We start from the raw sequence: 21,676 nt of genomic DNA on the forward strand, positions 1-21,676 counted from the left end.
TGTAACAAACTAACTCAAAACTTAGCAGCTGAAGGGCACCTGGGTAGCTCAGTAGATTGGGAGTCCAACTCTTGATTTTGGCTCTGGTTATGATCTCTTGATTCATGAGATAGAGCCTCATGTCAGCATAGAACCTGCTTGGGATTCTCTCTCCCTCTCTCTCTGACCCCCTCACTCCTCTCAATAAACAAACAAACAAACATTAAAAAAAAGCTGCTTAAACAATAAACTTTTAAAATTTCTTATGACTCCATATATCACCTGGATGATTCTTCTTACTTAAACTAATTCAGCTAGGGCTCATTTTCAAACTTGGCTTCCCAACATACTGGATGATTGGCTTAATGTTAGGTGGGCTAGGGATGATTTAACAATGTGTGTCTCATCATCCAGAAGGCCAGTCCATACTTGTTCACATGGTGTTGGTTAGAGAATACTAAAGCATAGGAAAAAATACCAAATACCAAGCCACATTTCCTGTTGCCCCCTTGGCCAAAGTAAGACACATAATTAATTCCAGAGTAAGTTTGGGAGGGGAATATCCAGGGGCATAATAATGGAAAGAAGACTTATTGCAGACATTTTTGCAAAAAAAAAAAAAAAAAATCTATAACCAACCTACTCATTATTCAGCACCCATTTTCTCCAGAGAGAAATGGATAAAAGCATTCTATAGAGCGATACAAATGCACTATTTCTTCTATTTTCTGAATAATGAGGAGGGGCTTCTAACAACTTTTTGTTATAATTGTTTAGTCTGTGACTATAGCCAAAAGCTCAGGGAAGCAGGATCTATTCTCATTCAGTCAACAAAGAACAGTTGTTTCTCTTCTTAGCAACATTAGTACACAACCCAACACGTGTGTGTGCATACACACACAAACACCTGGGAGAGTTCCAGCATAGGCAACAAGGTGTATGCATCCTCTTCCCATACTCTCTGAAAGGGGAAATGCAGAAAAGCAGTAAAACAGTATATATATATTTATACAGATTCGTCTACAGGAAGAAATCCATCAAACCACAGTAATAACGCAGAGCAGGACTGAGTGACTAAGAAAAATACCTAATGGTTATGTTTATAGGCAACTTCAGACACTCAGATAAAAATCTCTGATGGGGAGAATCTTCATAGGATTGCCCATCACATTTGCCTTTGGACACTGAAATTCAAATGAGCAGACTGAGATTCATAAAATCATTGCCTTTTCTCTCTGGATATTGTGGTAAACTTTCACCACTGTTTGCCTGGTTAGTTCAGGTTTAAGCCTATTGTTCTAGCATGCTAGCTATTAATAATGGCCTCTTTTGTTTCCAAAGCATTTGGATGATAAATTATATGGCCACCTAACCTTTGGACTACATCTTTATCTCTATGGTAAAAAGAAAATCACTGATTTTACTACATATTAATAGTTTCCAAGGGGATAACTGTGCTTACCCTGAACACCACTGAATCATCTGCTGCATAGCAAATATATTCAATGACTTCAATGTCTGGCAAGATGGTCAAGGTGGTTATGAAATGTTGATTGAATGGTTAATTGGATATAAGTTATGCATTTTTACTCTTATTTAGTATGTTTTTAAAGAGTGGTATGACCAAATACTACAGAAGAAATCTTTCATACATTTTCCTTTTATTCATCCATTCATGCACATTTAACAAATGTTGACTGAGATCCTGTAACTTATCAGGACCAGATACTGTGACAAATACAAGGCACATGGAGATCAATGTCATGATCCGTATCCTCAACAATGCTGTTGGAGTTCTTACTCTTTCCTAGTCATTGGTTTGCTTGTCTTAAGTCTGGGATTTCCAGAGAGCACTACAAGATTACAGACAAAGGGATCTCAATAGATGGGGTAAGAAAAGCAGGCAATGTGGATTTCTAGAAGAAGGAGACACTTGAGCTGAGTCTTAGAGGAAGTACCAGATGGAGCAAGGAAAGACTTATTGGTGCTTCCATCCAAGGGAAGAAAACTGGGAAAGAAAAGATTACATAGAAGTATAATGTACATATTTGCCAACCACAGTGCCTGTGATATGAATAGATAGTTCCATTCAGCAATGGCCCAGGCATACCAAAAATAAATGAGGCTTTTTGCCTTTCTAGAGGTCTTGAGATTAGAAAAAGAATAATCAAGGCAATGAAAGGAATAGGCACAGAGAACTTGAACACATAGAAGAAGTCCTGATGCTCAGTTCTGAAAGAGGTAAATCTGGGCTGATTCTTCAAGGAAAATCCACTTATCAAAGGTGTAAGGTTTACCCAGGTAAATGAAAGTGGGGAGCCATCCAAAACAAAGGGAAGAGCTTGGCTAGATCAGGGGAGAGTAAAGGGGAACTATAATCTCACTGACACTACTAGACTATATATTGAGGGGGTACGCAGGCATTAGTAACTGAAAATGAGGCTACAGGGAAAACGGAGTCATTTTGAGGAATTACCAGTTGGAGGTGGTAAAATAAGGAAGAATGGAGGTAATCTTTACAATGACTTTGCATACTACAATCAGCCCTGAAGGAGTACATATAATAACCTAGCCCTACTAAGAAAAGAAAGTCCCAGAGGGTCCAAATATGAATTATATAGATACATTCATTCTACTTCTTCATTTTCTTAGATTGAACAGTGTTCTTAGAATAAACATAAGGTCCTGTTAATAGACATGTTACTTGGTACAGGAAAAAAGATAAACCAAATAAAAAGACCAAAAATTGAGAAATTTATTTCAAATATTTAATCAATAGCAACTCAAAAGGTATGTGTGCTTATCGAAAGAGCATAAATATTTTACAATTCCTATTCCTGCAAACACTGATCACACTGCAGATCATATCATGCATATTGATGATAATTGTGTTCTTCCAAATCTCATTTTGTTCACGTGAAATAGGAGAGATTATATAGATGAGAGAGACCATTTTAGGATCATCTATGTGTAAGAAAATTCACTTAGCAAGGGGGTTTTACAACTTGCCACCACTGGGCCAAACTGGTCCAAGGTTTCAGAAAGCCATCAGTGGCAGGATTGCAACAAAGATAAATAAAGAATCCAACATTTTAGATAAGAGAGAGAACATGATTAACCTTCCGAATCTGTCTTTAAACCTTCTTTCAGCAATGCTCCCAAGAGTTAGATTGCTACTTCAGAGACCCTCTTGACCCAGGCAACTTGATCATCTTTAAAATATGGATACTAAGCTGCCAAAATGCCAGTGTAAATCCCCCATGGCCCATTATTCAGCATATGTCCAACATACTTCCTTGCTCCTATACATCCTGAAAAATGTCGGCTTTAGTGAAATGGTGCTGAGAATACAGTCATAGTTTAAACACAGTTTAACAGAGGGTAACTAGCATACAATTAAAATTCTTAGACACTGATTCAGATGGCAGTCTACATTAGTGGTTTTAAGGGCATGGTTAGATTGTTGTGTCTCAACTGTAACATAATAGTGGTGTGACCTTGGACAAGTTAGTTAAACTCTCTTAAAACCCCATCTTTATCCCAAAAAATAAATAAAGCACATTAGTAAAACTATCTTCATAGAATTTTGTCATTTATGTTTATAAGAATCTTCAGGGGCACCTGGGTGACTTATTCGGTTAAGCCTCTGACTTTCGCTCAGGTCATGATCTCATGGTGTGAGTTTGAGCTCCGTATTGGGCTCTGTGCTGACAACTCAGAGCCTGGAGCTTGCTCTGGATTCTGTGTCTCCCTCTCTCTCTGCCTCTCTCTCTCTCTCAAAAATAAACAAACATTAATAAAATAAAACATAAAAATAAATAAAAAATAAAAATCTTCAGAAGGACTCAATAAACATTTTTTTCTGTATCAAATTTCTGGCTATTACCATCATCACAGAAGCAAAAGTAAAATCTGTAATCACAATAAACACTAGTAAGTATTGCTTCCTGTTTTACGAAGGAGTGGCTTCACTTCCCTTACAAAGATCCTTAAGGAGATATTATTAACCTCATTTTAAAGCTGTAGAATCTAAGACTCATTGAGGTTGAAGTTAAGTGAGTCCTTAAGTCATGAAGCAAATAAGTGGTAATACCATGGAGGAAGTAGGATTCCATGCCAGTGTGCTGGGTGTGGGGGGTATTTCCAGGGAGGAAATGACGCTTGGCTAACATTAAGTGTGCCTCTTATCAGCCAGGAACTTTATATATTTATCTGCTTTTAACTTTACAACTGTCCTAAGAAGTGGTTATTTCTTGTCCTACCTTATATTTATAGAAACTTGAGTGGTAAAGGGACTTTTCCAAGGTCACAGAAGACCTAAATTTCTATCATCATTCACTTTGATTCTAAAGCCCTTAGTAGTTCATTGAGAAATGGTGTTTTCGGTAACAGAGACAATGCTAGTTTCTTAAACTGTCAAATGAAAAGGAGGATCATACGTCCATAGTTTTGAGCAATCTGCCAGGCTATGTGTCAACAAAGCTCCTTCTATACTATCCCCACTTATGTTTTTTGCTCCTTGGATGTTATATACTGAAGACATCATAAGTGCGTGGCATGGAGGAGGTGAGGTAGGCAATACTTGGACTTAAAGCTAATATAAGCTTGGGGCGCCTGGGTGGCTTAGTCGGTTAAGCGTCCGACTTTCGCTTAGGTCATGATTTTGCAGTTTGTGGGTTCGAGCCCCGCGTCGGGCTCTGTGCTGACTGCCAGCTCAGAGCCTGGAACGTGTTTCAGTCTGTGACTCCCTCTCTCNACACAGAGAGAGGGAGACACAGAACTTGAAACAGGCTACAAATTCCCTGAGCTGTCAGCACTTAGCCCGACACAGGGCTCGAACTCACAAACTGCGAGATCATGACCAGAGCCAAAGCCATATATTTAATCGACTGAGTCACCCAGATGCCCCTGAAATAGTTTTTCTAAGTATAGAATGGGTTTGGGACATCTTAGGCCTATGAAAACTTCACTTTCAAGATGATAAGAACCATTGGAATTGATGCTAAGGGTGAGACAGAAAGAAGTAAAAGACTAAAGACAGAAAGAAGACAGAAAGAAGTAAAATGCTCTTTTTAAGAGGATATTTTAAAGTAGGTTTCATTTTCTCTGTCAATCACCGTGAGGTCCCTCAGTATGGAGTATTCCCTAGCTAGGGAGAGAGGAGAAGCGAATTCACACTGTTTGAATCTCAATATCCCCACTGCCATCTCAATGGGATCATTCTGCAGAATCCCAAACCACGAGGGGGTACCAACAGTTACTTCCAGACCTCAGGACTGCTGTGTCTGGGGTTGTCCCAGACAGTTAACTGCATTGCATTTCCCCCCACTGCTCAATGGCCCACCAATAACATGAAAAAAGAAGCACTGGAAAAACAAGCAAAAGTCTTCCTTTTTAAACTCCTTTGAAAACAAACTGCTTTGCAGGCAAGTTTGGGCCCTCCGGGAGGTTAGGGGCCACAGAGAGAACTGCTGCATGTCTTGAGTCCTTATAAAGCTGAGGTCTTTCATTAGAGTTTCCAAGGGCACAAAGGCACTAATTACATGCTTGGCTTTCATCTGACCTGCACGAACAGGATGTAAATTAGTTGCTCTGACAGAGAGGTTGGCATGATGGAGGTATTGCTGGCATGTGACACACGAAAGGAATAAGTAAACACAAGTAGGTATGTCTCCTCCTTGCTTTTTCCTTTCCTGTTCCAGCAGTTTAGAAGTTCCTTCTGGTAAGAGATTTCAAACTGCTTGGAACACCATTTCTGGGGACAGAGAGACAAGGATGTAATGCCCTCTATCACCAGTTAACAAACTGTCAGTAGTCCCATTTGCCAAAAGGGACTGATGATTTTCCTCACTGTGACATACGGGAACTGCTTGCAATGTTGCATGATAAAAACAAATATGATGTTGCCAAGTGAGATTATGGTTAGAAAGAACCCCCTCGAGTTCCTAGCTTAGTGGTTACACACACTCAATAAAAATCACTAGAATTCACTTATGCTAGGGCTGTTATTTTCTCCATTTTACAGATGAGAAAGCTGACTCAACGTAAAGGTTAAGCAACGTAACTGAAGCGCTTGGTTGATAACACCAAGGTCAAACCCAGATTGTCTTGACTCCAGAATAAACAAACAAAACCATCGGGTTAATAAGTGCTTTTTATGGATTAGGATAACAACCCCTGGTGGGAAGGTCTGTGTGAGAACGAATAGGGTTGTAAGTATAAAATCATCTTGTAGGAATTTTCAGGTGAGAGTCTCCTCTTCATGACAATCATCATACCTTCGTAACGTCCTTTAAGTTTAGGAGGCCCATGCTAAAACTCAGGAAATCCCAGCTGCTCAGCGCTACTGCCAAAAACAGAACGACTTTTAGGGAGTTACTTAGACTGTCTGAGCCTGAGTCCTGATCTATAAAATGGGCCTGTGATGACCACAGATTCATTTATAGTGAAGATGGCTGGCTACAATCTGTCTATGTGCTGTGCATATTAAATAAGGAAATGAACTTTATGAACTCTATGAAATTTGTGACTGATTTTTTTTGGCTTTGAAATGGGATGGGGACTGAGAATTGCCAAATTTCCCTCACAATCAGGCTTCATCACTTGTTCATTGTGGCATGAAGAGGGAAAGTAAGCCAGACTAAAATGAATCCATTATAAGCCAGCTATAGTGTTAAATGGTTCATTTAATCTACCCCAATATTTAAGGAACATATCAATACCATTTTAAAGCATAAGATACTGAGGGGGGGAAGATAATTTAATTTGTTTCCAACTGTATAGTTAGGAAGCTGAGGGGCTGCTCTATAGGATGCTACCTAATCCCCCAGGTCACTGCCCTCTTCAAAACTGCCTGGTTACAAACATTTCATTCCCTCTTATGTCAAAAGCTATCTGGTTCAACATAGATTCTGCTTTCAAACCTCAAAAGGACATATACGCATATGTAGAAATGTCCTTGTAATTTCCAAGCACACTCTGCCTAACCTAAAATGCATTAACTCTAGTAAATATAAAGAAACACAAAACCCCAGCCTTGTGGAGGTTTCCAGCTGCAAGACTTCCAATTAAAAATTTCTCCCTTTCTTTACTCAAGTAACATTTCCAGCATAGTTAACAATTTTACTGCGACATCTTTAATACCATTAACGATTTGATCTTTCTGCAAAGAGCTTAAAAGCCCATCTAAGACAGAGACGGACTCAAGGTAGGTAGGTGGAAGGTTACCCAGCAGGAGCACCTAGTGATGTGAACATAATAAAGAGAGTGCATCGGAATTAAAGGAACCAGATGAGGGGCATTTACAAAGTAACACTTGAACACAAACCAACTGCTGATTTTTTTAAATAAGAACTCTGGAATGAGAAAGTGGATTTCCAGCATCTCTTTGGGTTTATTTTCACAGGCAAAATCAAATGGATAGTTGAGGCAATCAGTGCTAGGAACAGTGCCCTGTACAGTGCAGATGACTAATAAATTTGTAAAATGAGTGATTCGAGCAAACAAAAAATCCTGCTGTCATAAGAATGGAGTGAGAAGAATGGATGCATTCCTGCATGAACAGCGATCATTATTTGAATAATTATCTAAACACTCAGATTACCCTGGTGTTTATAGATGTGCCTTTACCTCGGCTTTGAGAAATCAGATTGGCAGACATAGAAATATCCCAATGTGAATAAGACTTTTTTGCTTCAGTGATGTGTAAGTGAAGACTGGCATCTTCATGTTCATTGCCCCAAATTAGATAATCTGGGAGGATGAGAGCATTCATCTTTCATTCCACAAACATTAAAGCTTGACTACAGCTTCAGTGTTAGGATATTCAGACATGAAGTCATTTAAAACATAACCCCTTCCCTCAAAGGAATTTACCATTTGACTCCAATGAACACAGTAGAAATTAATTAAGCTAGCTTCTTTCTCAGGTGAGAGAGCAAGTTATGCTTTTAGTTTAGAGCAACTGATTCTAAAAGCCAAAAATCATCTTCTAAGGTAAATGGGTGTGGAGCAAGGGAGACAGACTCATCATCTTCACTGACAGAAGAGAAAACACAAGGAAGATAAGTAATAGTAACAAAAACAACAATAGTAATAATGATAGACATCTTTATTATGTGTCTAGTCTCTGGTAAGCACTTTGTATGCCCTATGTCATGTCATCCTCCATATTAGAATGTGAAGTCAGATATATTATCCCCACTATATATAAAAGGAAACTGAAATCTCAATGTTCTAAAAGGTCTTATAGAAATTATGTTAAAAAAAACATAAGTTCCCTTCTTTATCTCTTTGACTTGATCTTCTCTGTGATTCACTTCACTCCAGCGAACCCCCAGCCACACTGACATTTTATTGAGCTCATTGCACTTATCACAGGCATGCCCACCTGAGGGTCACTGAACTTACTATCCCCTCTCTCAACACACTGTCCTCTCCCCTCCCTCTGGCTCAAGTACCCATGTGGCTGACTCCCCATCATCTGCCTCAAATCCACTCAAATGTTGCCTTGACTGAGCATGCTCTTGTCTACTCTCCTCAGTTCCCCAGATCTGCTTTGTTTTCTTCCATAGCAATTTTCACCTTCTGTGATACCTCACTGGCCAACCCCTTGCACCTAGTTCTACTCTCCAAACTAAGTTGGATAGAGGTTGTAGTTTGTGTTGTCGTTATTTTGTGCTTTTTTTTTTCCTTCCAGATAGGACCCTAGACAAATCTTTTGTTTTCAAGTTGTTTCCAATTTGAAACAGTGTATTGACCACATATCCACCAAAACAGCAGAAACCACTCTAAGTATTTAAAACAGAAATTTTAATGTGAGGCAATGGTGACAGAGATGATGGGAGATGGTAAGAAGCCAAACAGGAGACAGGAAGACAACTTAAAGATTGGCAACAGAAGGACGTTATTACAATCAAGAAGCTGAGAGACAAAGGGAAGATGCAGAATTACTGGAACTTGGGGTCTAGAGTTTACCAGAAAAGTTAGGGATGCAAAAGAAGACATAGGTGGCAAGACTGAAGCCACCAAGGAAGTTCGGCTGATGATAGCAATGCCACCTTGAGCCAGAAGAGAGATGAATAACTTGTAGTTCTTTTCTCCAACTCTATCATCTCCAGCCAATGACTCCCATTAGTTGACCCCAGCCAAACCTGGATGACACAGGAGCTGTTAGATCAGCACCTGCTGCAGTAAAGAGTAGAGCAATTGTCAGGAAATGAATCTGAGTACAAGCAGTCAGAGAAGTGGCCCCATGTCTGAGTGATACATTAGACTTCAGATAGGCTTCAATGCCTCTTGCTATAGCCCCTCATTGTAACCTGGCTCCCTTATTACCTAGCACGTGGAACAATTATGATTAAAGAAAGGCATGTGATCTCTGCATTTGTCATTATGGTTGTTTCACTGTGTCTGCTTCTAGATGAGAAGTTCCATGAAAGCATCTGAACCTTTTTATTGCTCTATCTACAATGCCTAGACCATGGAAACATTTCCACAGAGTTCTTTACAACAAATATCCGGCAAATGGAGGAGAGTAAATCACCTGAGATTTAGCAACATCATGATTTACACACACTTTATTATCACACTGCAATAATCTGTTACTGGATTGAGTTCCATTTTTTAACTGATCTTCTAATCACAGAAATTGATCTCAAATTCTGAAGGCATTATTGCTTAGCCTCCCAAAACTGTCGTGTATTTGCAGGGAACGAAGAGGGATAAACATTGGAAAAGATACAATTCCACGATGATGGGCACTGTCTCTGCTGAACACCAATGGTGCAGCGGTGGTCTATCCCTGGAGGGAAGCTATCCTCTAAAATCACTTGGCTCTGTGTTTTGCTGGCTTTCCTAGAATTACCAACTGCAGGGCCTATCCTTCCTCCCAGTGGATGAGGGTCACTGAAATAATGCCTTTTGCAGAGAAATTGCAGCTATGCAGCAAGATCAAGCAGATTTCAAGACCTTTCTATCTCTAAGATCTTAATGGGAGGACAGCCAGAAATTTGTGAACCCAACAAAGATATGAATGAATGCAATGCATGATGGAATGAATATCTAGAGTCAGCACCTCAGAAAAAATACTTAATGTCCCCAATGTCCATTAATACTTTTAAAGAACCCAACTAGTGAATCTTTTAAGGGCTCTATGTCTTTTAATATGCTGCTCAGACAATCTTTGACTGTCTGGTTACAGCATGCCAAAGAGAGATGGAAATCCAAATTATACATCAGTGACTACCAGTGTGACACTGTATTTGGGGATATACATACATTATATCATCTGATTCTCATTTAAAAGTATAATTGACTCCTTCCAAAGGTCCATGAATTAAATCATGGGTACCATTTACTGACTTTAGGTTTTGCCCTGTGCTCTATTTTTTTACATCTATAGTATGATCTCTGATCTTACAAATAGTCCTACAGTTTGTGTGTTATTATTCCATCATTCAATTAAGAGAACAAAGATTCAAGGTAGTAGAACATCTTGTCTAAGTCCACAGAGCTAATGAAAAACAAAGATGTAATTAGAAAATACCTGCCTAGGTTATTTTTCAATGTTTCATTATGGAAAATACTAAAAATTTATAAAAAGAAGACATCTTACTGCTCTTGCACACCCATGTCTTAAATTTCAATAATGGCCACCTTATGCCCAAGCTTATTTCATTTATTTCCTTACCACTTTCCCCACTTCTATTTCTTTGAAGCAAGTCCCATGTATGATAGCATTTGTCCATAAATATATATTTTTAAATGTTTACTTAATTTTGAGAGAAAGTATGCAAGTGGGGAAGGTACAGAGAGAGAGGAGGACAGACGATATGAAGTGTGCTCTGCACTGAGAGCAGAGAGCATGAATCAGGGCTCGAACTCATGAACCATGAGGTCATGACCTGAGCTAAAGTCAGACGCTCAACTGACTGAGCCATGGAGGCGCTCCCGTAAATATTTTAGTATATTCTATATAGGCTCTTTTTTATTAGAATAGCTTTTTGTATACTGTACATAGATTGAATAGCTTAATGTAGACTAATTATTACTGGCAAATGTTAAATTATTTTCACTTTTAATTGTCACTGGGCATACCTCCCATTTCAGCCTGTACACGGATAGGCAATCGTTGTTCCAAAAGTTAAGGAGGATCATTACTGATGTTCTATTGGCTTATTGGACAGGAACAAGAATTTACACTGAAAGAAATGTACAGCAAAAACACATCTGTTGTATTTTTCTTTCAATGCCTTTGTCTTTAATATAAGGGTTACAGGAAAGGAGAAGAGTAATCAAGGAAAAAAATACCATGATTGTAATGAACTGGAGGATTTAATTGGAGATATTGTAAGAGGAAATTTTGGAAAACCTGAAAAATGTTCAATTGTAAAAACATGGTAACAAAAGGAACACAAGAATTTAAGTATTACTTCTACCTTCTGCAGTGAGTATTGACATCTTGGCAAATACATGTTTTAAAGTAAGAATGTAGAGCAATTAGCAGAAAATCCACATATGACGTCTCTTGAGAGTCTTTTGGAACCAGTTTCATTTATCTGTAGGTTTTTAATATTTTCCATCTCAAATTAAAAAATAAAGTTACTTTTTCCTAATAAATAAACTCTCATTGCTTCTGATCACTAAAAATTAATGAGCTGTTAAATGTCCACAGAAATTGTTTTTGGTCTTAAATGGCTTCTTGTAAAAGGAAAATGCTGTAACTCTTTTCAGAAGATTGGCTTAGATTTCACTTTTCACAACTTTAAAAAAAAACAGTGAATAAGCTCTCTTTTGTTATAGAGGGCAAGTTAAACAGCAGAATCCACTTATTGAATTCTGTGAATAGCAATTTTTTTAATGTGGACTATTTTAGGAGCTTATCCTTCTTTACTTGGAGCGATTATTTTCCCAGAGATTCAATGAAGGTTTCTACAGTTTTTGCAAGACATTACACATACCAGTAGATCATCCAGGTTACCACATGAGATTTCCCTAATTTTAGGAGCCAAATATTGTCAGCTGTCAATACATGAACAGCATTACTCAAAGGAACATTTTGTAGATAGGTCTTAGGGTCACAACCGTCTTTGCAACTATTCTTCAATCTTCAAAGAGAAAGCATATGTGGCTCTCCTATGTGAATGCTAATACAAATGTGAATATCCTTTTTCTTTTTCACAACTTTAAATAGATTTTTGAAATATAATCTGCATTCCATATAGCCCACCCATTTTATAGTACAATAATTTTTAGTAAATCTACAGAGTTACACAACAGTCACCACCATCTCATTTTAAATCGGTTCTATCATCTAAAAAGTAATAGACAGATGTGCTGATATGGAGACATAAATGCCATCCCAAACTACATTTTGAAAACCAACCACAGTTTAATATTCCAGGATTGGGGGTTGTTGCAATTTAGCCACTGATACTTGATGTTATTTTCCAAATTATATAAAGTGGCGATTGAATATGGAATCATCTTAAAATAACTCCAAGTCCTGGGTGGACAGAAGGACCCAAATAGGCTAAGTCTATGAGCTGAGAACTTTAGAAGAAGGTACCATTTTCATTACATGAATTAAAGTCAGAAGGACTGCCAGTGGGAGAGCCTCTGAAAAACACATGAAAAATCCCAATAAGCAAAAGTGCCAGCACTTTCTATTTCCCTCTCATAGGGTAGCAGCGACAGATTAGAGCTGTATCAGCCATGTGAGATTTTACCCTTTCCCTTGACCTATGTGTCCCTAGGCAGATCATGGAGCCATCACAATCAGGTACAGTAGACATCTGACTGAAAAAGTTATTAGAAGGATAGAGAAAGAAGACAACTAAATATCCCACTTTGGAAAGGCTACCTTCCACTCCTGATGCAAAACTAAGTGCAGGGGAGGCAGATGTTATAAAGCAAATAAATTGGGAATTTTTAAAATCTTTATTGAGATATAACTGACCTGCAATAAATACTTATTTTAAGCGCACAGGCTGAAAAGTCTGACAAATGCTTGAACCTATGTTACTATCACATTTTCATTACCCCAGAAAGTCCCTTCATCTCTCTTTACAGTCAATCCCTTGCACAAACATGCCACCAGACAATAATTTCGTAGTTGTGGAACTACGAAAATATCCTGCATATTAATTAGAGTTTTTGTGTTCAGTATTATGTTGTTGGTGAGTAAGGCAGGTTTTTGTCTTCTTTTATAATCTTTTATTTCTTTTTCTTGTCTTATTTTTTATTTTCCTGGTTAGAGCCTGTAGCAGAATGGTGAAAACAAAAGAGTACAACCTTGCTTGTTGCTGATGGTTGGGAAAAACTATTCATATTTTTCAATATTATATACGATGTTAATTCCAGGTTTTTAAAAAAAATAGCCTTCATTAGATTGAGGAAAATCCCCTACTCACTGCTAGCTCTGATAGTTTTTATCATGAATGAGTGTTGAATTTTATCAAATTCATCTACTGAAATGATCATGTGGTTTTTCTCCTTTATTCTATCAATCTGGCAACTGATTTTCAAAGTTAAGAGAAAAACAAAACCGTATTTTAGGGGTAACACCACTGGTAGTGTCAGTATCACTTTTACGTATTGCTGTATTCAAATTGCTAAAATGTTCTTAAGAATTTTCCCTTATAGGTTAATTAAAATATATTTGGTGCTCTGCTGCTCCATATATATATATATGTATATATATGTATATACATACATTTATATATATCTTTTTTTCCTGTTGTTGCATGCAATTTTTTATAAATGACAAATAAGTTAAATCAGTTTATAGAATAAAACCATCAGGTTCAGCTATTCTGTAACTTTACTGTTTTCTTCCTATTTGTTGTATCACTTACTTGAGAAAGGAGTGTTAAAACTTCAAAGTATCATGGAGCATTCAGCCCATTTACTTTCAGTGTTATTATTGAAATATGTGGGTTTAGAGTCATTGTGTCCTTTGTGGGATTCATGCTTGNGTATATTAAAAAGCCAAAAAGAATAAAAGAAAATGGAAAAAGGAAGCCGATAGACAAAGAACAGTTTAAAGCATGTAACCAGATCTCCCAGCTACAATTAAATAGCCAGGTGTATGCAGTGTTGGTTGAAGGGCATAGAGAAAGATGACAGGGCGGGGATGCGGCAAAATTGGAAATAGAATGAACAGGCAGAAGGGATAAGTAGATTTTTTCAAAGAGTGAAAGGGTGGAATATGGTTGAAGAGGTGAGAGAAAGATGCTGGTGTTATCCAGAGAAACTATATAGTCTGATTAGTCCTGAGAGAAAGAGATGAAAAGGTAGGTAGGTGTAGAATTTACATCTACAGAATGGATTAAATGTGACTGTTTAAGCAAGCCAGTGACCAGAATTAATCAGGTCAGTGCTCCGATTAAAAAAAAAGGTGGGGGGAGGAGGGCAGCTTTCTAGCAGGGATGGGTGTGGTTTGATCCAATGCATCAGGCAGGAGTTCGGCCTTGGGGGCTGTGGGGAGAAGAGTGGAGGCCCTCCAGTCCCTTCTTGAACCAATCACTGCAACACACTTTTTTGGGTGTGTAAACTCCCCATGCCCGGGGCACAGCCAAGGTGGGTTGCGCTCTACATCCCAGGCCAGGCCTCATTTCCAATTCCCAGTCTGCGTGCACCACTGAAATTGCCGTAGACACAAACTCGCAGGCGATCCCCTCAGGGCAATTCCAAGCCTCTTGCCTACCCCCTGGGGATTGAGTCAGAAGCCGCTGCTCCCTTCTCCTCCAAGTCGGGTTGGCGAGCAAGGACAGGGGTCCCCTGGGAATGCTTCCTGCCTCGGGTCCGCTGGAGAGCGGGAAACTGGGTCCCTCTGTGTCTTGTCACCTGAAACACGAACTCATGGGCAAATCTCCCAGTTTTAAGCCCTTTGCCTCCCCTCTAGGGATCCAGCCGAGCCATAAGCACAAAGGCACAGTCAGCACACAGCGCCTCCAGGTTGAGTTGGCGCACGCAGGGAGTTGGCGCATGGGCAATTGGCATGCAGGGATTTGGCATGCACGCAGTTGTTTTCCCAGGGATTGTTTGGGACAATTGCGTCCCACTTAGGGTCAGCTGGAGAGCCAGAGACCAGATCCCTCTGTGTCCCAAGTGGAGGTTTTTCTGTTCCCCAGTGACAGGGACTGTGTCTTGAGCAGTTTCAGCCTCTCTCTTTCCCCTCTCACTCCCCACAGAGGGGGATCACCCCCATCCCTCTGCGTCTCTGGTCCTGGCCCGATTTTATCTTCTCCAGTTTGCACTCAGGTTAGAAGGTTTTCTCAGTGGACTCTGTCTCCTTTTCCTCCCAAACTCCTGGATTCTGTAAGGGTTCCTATGGCTTCAGGTCTTCTCCGTGCGAGATATGGGGGCGAGTGCAATGTACAGAGCTCCCTACTTCTCCGCCATCTTGCCCCTCCCTTCCAAAACTTTAAAGTATTATGGAATTGTCTGTTGCTACTTTCAGTTCTATCACTTTTTGTTCTATGTGTTTTTGAAGGTATATTTGATTATCACATATTATGCATTGACCTATTCATTACTATGAAATAGCCCTCTTTATCACTGATGATTTCCATTGTTCTAAAATTTATTTTGATTGATACTAATATGCATTCCACTTTTCTTAGTATATTAGTATAACTAATATTAACACAGCTTTGTTAAATGAAAGGTTTTTATAATTTTTTTTCAAAAATTTTCCCTTTTTATCACTTTCCTTAGCTCTCTCTTTGTATATATTCTTTTTCTCTGGTACTTATTCCTACAAATCCAAAACCCATCTTTGTGTCTTCAGCGTAATGAGACTACTACTTTCTCCTTGGACTTTTCTCAAATTGGGAGCTTTCAAATGACACTGAATAGTACTTTTTAAATACTAAAATGAGATGTCTCATCATTAAGACTCACCAATAATGTAGAATTTGCACCAGATTTCTTCCAAGGACAATAATCCAGTTGAGTTAAATATTCCTAGGTAAGAAAGAGTAAAATTTTTATATGAATGGGTTATGCTTGTCATAGTTGTTTATTTGGTACAATAACAACATAAAGAATAAATAGCAATGCAAGGCTAGCAACATCAAAGAAATATAATAGATATATCATTCCATTTGAAAGTAGGGGATGTGTTGTATATTCTTCTTAGAACAATCTTGATTTATAGGTGGAGAAAGAAGAATCTGCATAAACCAGACCATTTTAAAGAAAGAAGTGAGCTCTTTACTTATGGATAAAATGCATCCTAAAATGATATGGATCAAGCTGCCTAGAGAATTCTCACATTGTCCCCTTAATTGTTGGAATATTTGTGTTCCCAGTCAGTAGAAACACATACATGAGAAAATACTCTAAGGAAGGAAGGAAGGAAGAGGCCTCAAGACAAAAATAGAGATAGAAATCTTTCAAATGGTACCAATGATCTTGTGCTAAAAAAGGCTTAAAGATAAAATAGAAGAACTATGCAATTTAACATCACCTACTGTGTACACAATCTAATACTAGACACGGGTGATGTGAGATGTAAACTTTCATTGGAGAGTCTTCTCTTTAGGAATTGTCATCAATGCATTTTCTGAACCTAGCTCAGAACTGTAGCAATTTCCTAGTGATTTTTGGCTTTTTCTTAGATTACATAGGAAGCTGTGAGTTCACTTGGGCTTCCTTTTGATTAAGATAAAGTTTTAAATCGAAATCTGGATTACTAAAACCGATGACTGTTTTTAATACTAATAAAGTGGAAGTTTTCCTTGGAAATCACTTTATATTACATCTGGAATCTAGGAGAACCTCATCATATTCTACCCTGGAAACTCTTCTTCAATGTACATCCTGAAATTTTCATCCTTAACACATATTTTCTCAGTTCTTCACTTTATTTTTTTTTTTTTACAAATAGTTTATTGTCAACAGTTCTTCACTTTATGTTTTACTTTATATTCCAACTTTGAGATTTTCAAATAGAAATTCCTTCTAAAGTATAAAACTATGAAATCCAAATATTCTTAAAAGATTACAAATCTTCATTTCATTTTAAAGTTAAGGTAACTGGTACCCTTATATATATTAACAAAAACCACTATTATTTTAAGTTTTATTAAACACTTTATGCATGATATACCCTGAAAATACACCACAGGAAGAAAAACACATTTACTCCTCAAAGATCTTCTGACTCTTGGTTTTTTAATTAGTAAATTGGGTACAATAAAAAGTATTTGCTCTGACCATTGGGGAATTATTTTAAAATGAAACCCGGTAAGTAATGAAATCTGGGTGCAAACACAATTAGGAATGATTCCAGAAGCTGAATATTATCTAATATGATATTCAGAAAACTTCTGAAATACCCTAAAGAAATTATACCTTAAAATAAGCTATTCAAGAATTAGAATGTTGAAAATGGATTAAATCCCCCTAAACTTCTATCTGTTAAGCATAACCCTATGGTGCCAAAATGTGGAGTATTTGATAGTAGGGATCGTTATATCACTGCCAAGTACCAGAAAATACTACACATCCATTGTCAATGGGGGATGGCAAGCTTGAAAAATCAAATATCGTCTTGAGAATATTTTAAAAGACTCATCAAAAAAATCCCTTTTATTTTCAAAGAAAGTATTAAAATGAAATCATGCATGACTTCAAAATGTATTCAGATTTCTCTATAGTGTATAACAATAGGGAATTTTATCAGATTACATTTTCAATAAAAAGAGTTTGAATGAGTTTGATGTGATTTCTATTTCAATCACAAGGGTGACCTACACAGGTATCTTCTTCTTCGATCATTTTATTTCTGCTCCCTCCATCTGTATTTTAACCTGTTAATATGTGGGTGAATTTGAGGAAAAGCAAATCAGTTTGACCTTTAATGTAAAGTCATTTATGTATGATCAAAACAGTACTATTTCCAATACTATACAGAATGTGGATTTTAAGATTCAAAAGCACGTGCCATTCTCAGCAACCTGGGAGGAATGATAATGTGACCACTGCTTGAATGATAATTTTATCTACATAACTGCCTTCCATCCTCTTACCTTCACTGTATATTAAGACTTCTGCCCAAAGATATATGTTTAGCCAAGCTGTTTTAATATAACATATTAAACTTTAAAATGATTCAAGGACAAACACTGGACTTCAGCTCACTGTAGGACGCCACATTTTCTTGCATTTTTCCCTCTCGTTTTTAGCAGCTATTTTACCACTAAGCCAGAAAAGAAGGAATTATGCAGGGAAATTGCTATCAGCTGCTGCCCCTGCTGGATTACAGAACCCAGAGTGTAATAGTTTCCCCAGTGGAGCCTCTAAGGACTTGGGCCAAGCCATTAACCACTGCAAACACCTAAGGGAAGAAGTAGAACAGAGTAGAATGGCTCTCAGGCATCCCAGGAGATTTTGATGCAAACACAATTTATTTGAAATGCAGATGTCCAGGGTCTATCCCTGGAAATTCCTATTCAGTTGATTTGGGGTAAAATCCAAGAACAGGCATTTTTAACACATGCAGATATTTATATCTGAATTACTGCCTGAATTTTAGAGTTGGCTTTTGTTTGTGTGAATTATCTGCTCAGATTCAAGTTTATAATTGAATGGACTTAAGAATGGAATGTCAAGATGGACCAGGTATATCAGAGCCTAGGAGATAATGGACACTTTATTTTTAAATTAATGCAATAATACATATAAGACTACTGACATATGCCTCCTGGCATTGTAGTTTTGTACGGTTCTGTATGGTTTGGACTTCTCAAGGTTCTGCTTTGTATTTTGAGACTTGTTACAAAGTGACTAGCTTATATTCACTGATATCTATGATGTACTTACTCAAAAGAACAATTAAAACCACTATATTTACTTTACATTTCTTTATAATCCAATCTCCATTACATCTCTGAATTATATACTCCCAAATCCCTAGGCTGTTCCTACTGCCTCCTTCATAAATGAAGTAGTAAATTTTCAGCTAGTTACTGAAAGGTGGACAGAACTTCCCTACATGAAAAGGAAGAAGTGAGGTTATTGGATATGAGGGGAGAGACCTATAAAATCATAAAGCCACAGATTATGCAAGGAATGGAACCAAGAAAGGGATTTTTTTAAATGAGGAAAAATGGATTAAATATTATTAGTTCCATTATCTGAAAGGTTGAATTTGTGTTACTGAACATCCAGGTGCATATGCTCAGTAGGTAAGCAGAAGAGACATAGGGTAAAATTTTAGAAAGAAATATTGTCTTGTATTTGAAATCAGATAAGTGAATCACATTCAAATAGTTCATAAAGAGGTGGTAAAGAAAGAAAATTCACCTAAGGATATCTGAAGCTCCAATTGGCTTTATTCAATGAGTAAATGAATTGGGCAGCATTCTATGTAGCAAACAGAAAGGAGCTTTAATGAACTATAGTAAAGAAAGTTTTTTAAAGTCAGAGAAGATCAGAAAAAAAAAAGGAAATTATTAGCAAAGAATGCACTGGTAGGCATTCTAAGGCAACATGAGTGTTCTCACTATTGACTGTGTCCTAGTGAGACCCCACCACTCCAGATTGGGTAGGGCAGCTGAAACTGCAGTTAGATTAAGGTATCAAGTCTTGATTTGCTGATGTGGGGCTTTAACATAATGGCTTCATTTTGAGCCCATAGTTTTTTTTGTCAGAGGTTAGACGTAAAGGCTGAGGGCGAATGCTATTAAACAAAAGGGAGGCAGAAAAGATGGAATGCCATCCTCTCTATTTCCCTATTTCACAAACCAGCTGTCTTTAAACCCAACTCACAGGCCCCTCCTTCCTTAAATCTTCCTCTCATCTGTATTTATGATGATGGAACTTTAAATCAAGGTGCAGATGGTATAGTGGACCACAGGGTATGAGAGCTAAGACAGAAGGCAGAGATCACAATTAGAGAATAGACCACCAATTGACCTATTTTTTGGCTAGTCATATGCTATATTTCTCTCTCCTTCTGGGTCAGAAGTTCCTTAAGATCAGCAATCACATCCTCAAACTGGCCACCTACTTGCTCATTTGACAAGGATTAACATCTTGCTATGGAGACTTCTATATAGTGACACACATGACAAACAAAATGATTCATTTGCATTTACTAAAGAAGACAGTATCTCCGCATCCAAGGATAGTTTAATTCGCAAGACAGAAAACCATCATATCTCGCCATTTTACAGCATGCTGGGGGAAAGTATGCAGAGGATTTTTCCTCTCACAGTGATGTCTTGCTGACAATAGGCAGTGAATAATTGAGGACAGAATGCAGTGAATGTATCCGTGTAGATTTGAAAGAAATTGAAATAGAGACATGGGTGATAGCACGGGAATGTGCATTTGTACCATTTTTGGTGGTTTTCACCTTATGTCCTATTTGTATATGTGCAAATTCAAAACATTCAGGGAGATGATGGTATCTAACAAAATTAAGATTTGCAGGGATACTTGACCTCCTTCAAATCAAAGCAGGTTAATCAGATAACAAACTACTTTTGGTCATTCCTTTCTTTCATATCCTCAGCTCTCCTTTCACTATATTTAATGATTTCAATAACTTATATGCAATATACACCTCACTTGAACTGCTGTTGTGAAACAGCCTTAGTCTCTGGTCCAACTACCCTATATATCATGTGTGTTAATGAGCACAAATTTATCAGCTCCAGTGCAAAATGAATTAACCTCTGACTCCCAGTTTCTTAAATACTTAGAGATGTCTACTCAATCAATAGAGATGTGGTGGAAAAGTCACTCTCCTGACAATGCTAGCTTTCCAATGTCTGGATTTTTAATCATGATGAGGGTATTTTCTGAAATTTTCACAAAAAATTCTAATAAGAGCCTTAGTATTTCTTTGTTTTGTTTTGTTTGTATTTAAATGTTGTTAAAAATGTTTTTTTACTTAAAAATATTTTTTTATTCTTCATAAATCCAAATAGATAAAAATATTCTTTCTCAGATGTTGATATTTATAAAAGCTTTAAAATTTCCATTCAAACAAAATAGAAACTGATTGTTGGTGTAGTTTTCACTTTCAGAGGTTAATTAATGCAGGCACTCCTAAAACAAAATGTATTAGTCTTCATCCCTCACTCCCCAGTGCCTGGAGTAAGATAAATCTGGTTTTCATCTAAGCATTAAGTGATCTGCATAAGGTTCATGGAGCATTTTGTATAAGAGCAAGTGTGCAAATAAATACAGGGAAAAATAATCAAACTCAGAAGACCTTGAACAGTATGATTATATATAGTATAGAATTTGGACCTGTAATTCTTCTGTTTTTCTCTAGCACCAAAAATAATCACTTCTTGATAATTAATTCATGGTTATGTTATGCTATGGTATACTGTGCTATGTTAGGTAGACTCTCAGGATATGGGATTTGGATCTATAGATGTACTGAATACCTTTTGATCCTCCTAAAATGCTGAATTGTCATCTACAGTGGCATTGACCATTTAGTTTTTCCTTATCTGTGATAAAGGTGTCATAGAATGGAAGAGCCTCCCTTCACACACTTTATCTTTTTTTATCTTATCCTTAAACTTTAATATAAACTTCTTAGAGCTCATTTTCCCTTGTTTTCTGGGATGACATTTATTAAGATGACAGAAAGTGTAGAAAATGCATTGGATTTGATTGTAATTCTTAGCTGCCAGCTGAGAAACCTTGAGCAAGTGACTGTCAAAAA

At 37.5% G+C, this 21,676-nt stretch overlaps 1 protein-coding gene and 1 long non-coding RNA gene across 3 annotated transcripts in view; one reads left to right on the top strand and one right to left on the bottom strand.

Moving 5' to 3' along the window:
- The window catches only part of CDH8 (cadherin 8), a 345,469-nt gene that overhangs the window by 311,009 nt on the left and 12,784 nt on the right, over positions 1-21,676 (top strand). The gene's annotated exons all lie outside the window — the stretch shown is intronic.
- The window catches only part of LOC144234531 (uncharacterized), a 105,798-nt gene that overhangs the window by 8,533 nt on the left and 75,589 nt on the right, over positions 1-21,676 (bottom strand). The window contains exon 5 of the long non-coding RNA XR_013336006.1: positions 15,886-15,948. This is a non-coding gene — a long non-coding RNA (uncharacterized LOC144234531). The remainder of the gene's footprint in view (positions 1-15,885; positions 15,949-21,676) is intronic.

Source organism: Crocuta crocuta, unplaced genomic scaffold (assembly GCF_008692635.1).
Source record: "Crocuta crocuta isolate KB4526 unplaced genomic scaffold, BGI_CrCroc_1.0 scaffold688, whole genome shotgun sequence".
NCBI classification, from domain to species: domain Eukaryota; kingdom Metazoa; phylum Chordata; class Mammalia; order Carnivora; family Hyaenidae; genus Crocuta; species Crocuta crocuta.